The 6056-nt window shown below is 38.6% G+C and overlaps 1 long non-coding RNA gene across 1 annotated transcript; it reads left to right on the top strand.

Annotated features, from left to right (window-relative positions):
* The first annotated feature begins 3729 nt into the window (after nt 1-3729).
* Nucleotides 3730-4737, top strand: LOC308325804. Its single transcript, XR_013965069.1, has 3 exons — nt 3730-3836; nt 3969-4070; nt 4480-4737. It is a non-coding gene; the product is annotated as an uncharacterized lncRNA (long non-coding RNA).
* Nucleotides 4738-6056: the final 1319 nt, after the last annotated feature.

The raw sequence follows: 6056 nt of genomic DNA on the forward strand, positions 1-6056 counted from the left end.
AAAAGAAAAACGCTTAAAACTCCCGTGCTTTAGAGAAGAAGCAAAAAGAAAAGAATGACTTCAGAATGTCTGACATGTAATCAGAAAATGGAACATTGCAGGTGCAGTGTTTCGTGAAACAAACCTGAAATGAAATGCTTTCTGGTGATATTGCTGTCAGTGATGATGACACTGCGCCTCCTGTTGTACTGAATGTGATCTACACATTTAACCCATCCAGGACGGGAACCCAGGGCTTAAAGTTCTGATTTCAGTCCTGAGGATTTCATGGGGGTCATTTAATGAGATCAGTGCAGATTTGCAAAAAAATCATTTTCAGTCTTGGGATTCCTTTTTAGCTTTAAGGAACCCCTTTTGGTGTTTTAATCATTATGTTATACTTTAGCTATTGAAAAATAGCAGCTCTGTAAGCTCATAGCGCGGAACCGAGTGCCATGCTACGAGGTTGTAGATCTGCTATTTATTTTAAAATCATGAACACGTGGCGCAAATCTTTGAATATATATTGTTTCAGGGCTAACGTTTTTAACTCAAATCTTTGCTTCTGGCGGGGTCCCTGGAACAACATATTTTCAGATGGGGGTCAGAAGCCAGATACATATAGTTTTTGGGGTTCCTTGACATGAAATAGTTTGAGAACCACTGCTGTATAAACACAAGGTTTTTCAGAAAAGATTTAGAAGACATTTTGTAGAATCTGTTCTCAGTCCTGAATTGGTTAAACAAATAGTGGCATGTGTGCACTTGTACCACTGCATAACTACTCATTGAAATCACACACAGTAGATTACTCCTCTCACTTGGACTGCATTCTAGGCTACAATTTGATCTTATCTCCATCGACTGTCATCCTCCGCTACTGTAAGACTGTGTGTGTGTGTGTGTGTGTGTGTGTGTGTGTGTGTGTGCGCGTGTGCGTGCGCGTGCGTGCGTGCGCTAATATAACTCAGCATTTTGCACTGACTCACAATCTACTTTTATATCAACAATAGATATATTTACGTCAACTACATTTTAGATAGGACAGGTCTCAAAGGGACATTGAGTCAGTCTCCTCTCATAGCAGTAACATGTGTATTATTATTATTATAGTCCTATTGTCCACACCAAACCATCTGGACGCACTGTGGCGAAAGCATACATTAGGTTGATGTTACCTCGGGGTCCGTAATAGTTGCCCCTGTACGGGATGATGTCTCTCTGTGTTTCTGTCACACTTTAGACATGTCAGACACACTACACGCATTGTGCTATTTGCTGTTCATTTGTTGTGCTCCTCATTTCTCGAATGCAGGGAGTTGTAAGTTGTGGAGACGTTGGAGGCAGCTCAAGTTTGTGTACAGAATTGATTTCCTCGGGCTGTCTCCGCAATCTAGGGCTCACTGTCACGTCTGCGTCCCTTTACTTTAACAGTGCCTTAGGATTAGTTCTCCATAGACACGCCACTTTATCGTAAAACCCTCATGTTTCCCCTTTGCAGGTTTAGATGCACGTATGTACAGTATTTATTATTAATTTTTTTATCGGCATGTCATTGTGTGTATGACATCGAGTATGCACAGTGGAATTGTACTATGATATTGTGGGTGTGGCTTGTAACGTCAGTTAAAACAGACATTATGCTGAGATCAATTATCGTCCGACAACGACTAATGTCGTCATCGCGTCTGGTGTCTTCACACCATCTGTCTTCGCAGTCACTGTTAAACATGCAGTAGTTCTGAGGAGGCTGTAGCTGACGTTCTTATCATGGCCAACCCTCTCACACTATGGCTTCGTATCCAGTATCCACTAACTAATACACCAGTCTATGAATCATATCGACTGGACAAAGGTGCTAAGTTTTCACCCTTAAAAGTGTTGAATAGGTTTTGTTACTTAGCTTTGTTTTTGTTTTGTTTTATGGTTTGGTCATTTTAAGAAACACTAGCTGAAAATGAAACATGCCAAAATACCTTGTTTTCAGCACAGCTTTACTCTACACATTTCATTTTCTATGAATGAAATAGAGAGGCTAATTCATTTTGTGTGTATTTAATCATGAAAAGTGTGTCTGAACATGTGATGTTGATTTGAAATAAAAAAAATATATAATATACATTTGAATCTGTGCATCATATTTTCTCATGTTGAATTATGACGGTGTGAAATGTTTTTTTTTTTTGTTCTGCAAAAATCCCACACATCGCTTCCCGTCTGCAGAAGTTGATAATGTGAATTCACGCGACTGGGATGGTTTACCAGGCTAGTGATATCTTTTAGCATCTTTTAGCTTACTGTATACGCCTAAAGTCAGAGCAAATGGCATAAAGATAAACCCTAGTCAACAAACAGGATAGTTGCATAAGTAAAGTGGGAAAATAATAATGTAGTTCTTTAACATGGATACTACTATAGTAAACATGAACACCTACCATCTGTCTAAAGACGCCATCTAAATAATACTGAGTATTTGTGGTCAAGCAAAAGCAACTTTACAAGAACACTTGAACAAGTAACCAATATGCATAAAGCACCTATCACACGTTGATGAGGGATACAATGAGATTAGGATATGAGTTTAGAATGTATTATAATAATCACTTGTGATGTATTTTTATCTGAGTCACTATCATCATTTGGAACTTTAAGTATAGTGATTCTATTCAAGAAAACCACACACCCGTGAAAGGGTGTGTGGTTTTCTATTTTTTGGGCGTGGTGATATGGACACAAAAAATATAGTTCCGTGTGATAGAGGGGTCAAAAATGAATGAAAGTTGCACTAATACTAAATAGGTCAACAATACAAATTACGTTAGTTTTGTGGATTAATTTACTTTCAATGCGTGGCCCCCTGTGCCCCCCACAAAATGTACTACCGGTACTTAATATTTCACCAAAACCAGAGCAGAACCCCCACCACAGGACTTGGGCAATCAATTAATACAGTTGCAACCACTATATTAATGGCAAGTACGTATTTCATACAGCTTACGTTTAAAAAATCGGAACTATCCCTTTAACGTAATCTCTTGAGATATTGCTTTGACATGAGCATATTGCAAGATATGTGTTGTAACATGTGAAGCAAATTCCTCTTTGTAATTGTTTTGTGCCAACACATGAACTGTCAAAATGATAAACACTGTAACAAACAACCATGAATGGTATTATTACATTTTTTTATAACTTTGTTTATTGTTTTTTTTTTAAATAATTTGTAGTTCTAAAGCTCACAATTTACAAACAAAACGATTTCTCCTCTTGTGAAAATCATGACTCTACCTGTGAACGTTTGACCCTGTTACGGTAAGCTATGTTTTCTTTCCTGGGCAGATTTCCCCAATCGTGGATTGCTCAACAATGGAAATTCTGCAAGAGTCAACCACTGTATATGAGCACTACCACCGTACAGTTTAGGAAATAGACACAAAGATGAAGACTCAAATGAGTATGACATTGTTCTTCACTCTTTCTCTGCTTGCTTTGCTGGCTAGAGCTGAACCCAACTATGAAGACTTCATCTTAAACCTCAAATTTCCTCTGCAGAACTACCGCCTGCTTCACAATGATGTCCAAATTGAAACTGTGAGTATGTCAGAAGACCTACTACTTGTATTTGCACATGTTGGAAATGGAAAGTCATATTACACTGACACTTCCAATAGCCTTTTTTGCAGATTTTGACATGAATTTCTTCCTGGGAATGAATAAAGATCTCATCTTATCTATTTTATTTTATGACAGCTGCAGCCGAGGATGCCGACCTATCTGCCGTTTCTTTCAGAAGGCTGATATTTACTGCACAAGAGACAGAGTGTAACGACACATTGTGTTCTCTGAAGAAACATGGGGTACGTTTAAGTAGCTATATAATAATTATTTTATAATTGAAAGGCAACTGAAACTATGAAGAGTGTTCGGAGTGAAATACAAGTATGTTCTTCAGGTCTTCAATTAAAAAAAATGAAAATGTCTTTTTTCAGAAAAGAATGTTATGCGACATGGATGTTACTCACCCAGTTCAAGACGTTGACGAGATCAGTGCCTTTGAATTCAGATGTGATGTGGCAGAACAAGATTTGCAGGTACATAATTGCATGCAGACCGTGACCAATATCTGTAGTGTTTAAAGATGCTATAGTACCGGTATTCTATTAGAGAATTCAGATGATATTCCTTTGACCTTTGAATGACACATACTGTAGCAGGCATCGAGTAACACACTAGAAACAATCTTCAGTTATACAAAAGAACAAAACCAGAAAAATGCACACCTTTTCCCTAAGTGTCACTGTCCATTATGCCAGACGTATAGCCTACTTTGTTGTACGAAGGTGTTCCACACACAAAAAGTAATCAAATCTACAAGCCCACAAAGTGTTGCATCACGTTGTATTATGAACTTGTAGATCTGCTATTTTCGACACAGGACACCATCGTACAACTAAATATTAACCAGGGTTTTACTTTATCTCTTGTCTCCTGAAATGACAGAAGAAGATCAGGACAAGAAGAAGCAAGTCTGGCAAAGGCTCCGGACGCAGTGGTCGTGGTGGAAAGGGAGGAGGTCGAGGAGGCCGTCCTGGATCTGGCTCCTCGATTGCTGGAGGTGGAAACAGAGGAAACAGCGGAACTCAAACTGCATAACATTATGACGGTCTCTTTTTTTGTTGTTGCTGGGAGCAACTGGTACTGTATGGTTGCCGTTGCTTCATTGAAATATACTGGATATTTTTATTTTGTAAACGGCTGTTAATTTGACCAACTTTCTAAACATGCTGTATTTTTGTAATCTGTATTAAAGTACTGTTCTCACAAAAACAAAACAAGATTTGTTCATTGCCAAGCAAACCTGGTATTTATTTATTTGAAAAGGCATGAATTAAATTAAAGCACACTTACTGTACCATGAACTTGTCCACCCGTGCACACAATATCAGTACACGTCGTCGCTGCCAGGTGGAATGTCAAAAACCATAACTTTTCAGGAATGGAATGGAATTGGAAATGTTCCGAAATTGTGAATTTTCACTACTTTTGCTTGACAATCTTGTATGACGAAGTAGGGCATTAAATGACAGAGAAAAATAAAGTTGCAGTTTGGAGATTTCTGCCCAACAGTGACAGCATGCAACATGCTATGAAATGCAAGCTTGTGTTCCTATACACATCACAACCCTCAAGCTGGAATTTGCTTTTGGTGTCGCACACTGACAATACACAACCTACTGCACCAATCTACTAGTCGATCTACAGCACTCGTTGTGAGCTTGTATATCTGCTGTTTCCGGAGTGCAACACTGCAAACAACAAATTATATGAGGTCCATAAGTGTTCATTCAACGCTGAGAATGGAAGGATTTTCAGTGTTTTGACTGTGTAGCCTACACTACAGCATCTCCCTGTACAGTACAAATGTATGTCTTCTGTTGGTCCTCCCATTAACGTATGTATTAAATTAATCTTACCGTCACAGTAATTAAAGCACAGTGGAGTTTTGGGATAGGCTGGGGTCACCAGCGTCAACCCATGAGCAGGTTGGTGCCTTGCATGGTTTCCTCCACCATCGGTGTGTGAATGGGTTTATGTAATGCACAATCTATATTAACCTTGGATGAAGGCTCTATATAAATGCACTATTTACCATTTACCTAACAGCACCCTTAATGCCTAATCAATGCGTAAACTCTTTATATCCAAAAGGGTGTCCAGTGAGCATTGCACCTACAGTATTAGCAGTGCCAGTGTGGCTCACTGGGGCCTGATGCTCTAGTATCATTTTAATTGCAGTTACTACAGTTAACTGTTTAAATGTAGTGGAGAAAGTAGACATTGTGTCGTCTCAGGATGGAATGACATTTATGTGCAATAGCTTAAACTTTATAATGACCATTCACTTAACGGTCAAAAATATAAGATTGTTATTTATTTGTTGGTTCTATGTAAACTCTCTTCATTTTTGCCACAAAAGATAGAGATGCAATAGAAATGTGATAGGCTTACTTGTGCAACATGCACAGGACCAGAACACTATTGTGTAACTGTAGTCTACTCTACAAGAAGCCTGGATA

The sequence above is a fragment of the Protomyctophum bolini genome, assembly GCF_963924005.1.
Source record: "Protomyctophum bolini genome assembly, chromosome: 12".
Classification (NCBI taxonomy): domain Eukaryota; kingdom Metazoa; phylum Chordata; class Actinopteri; order Myctophiformes; family Myctophidae; genus Protomyctophum; species Protomyctophum bolini.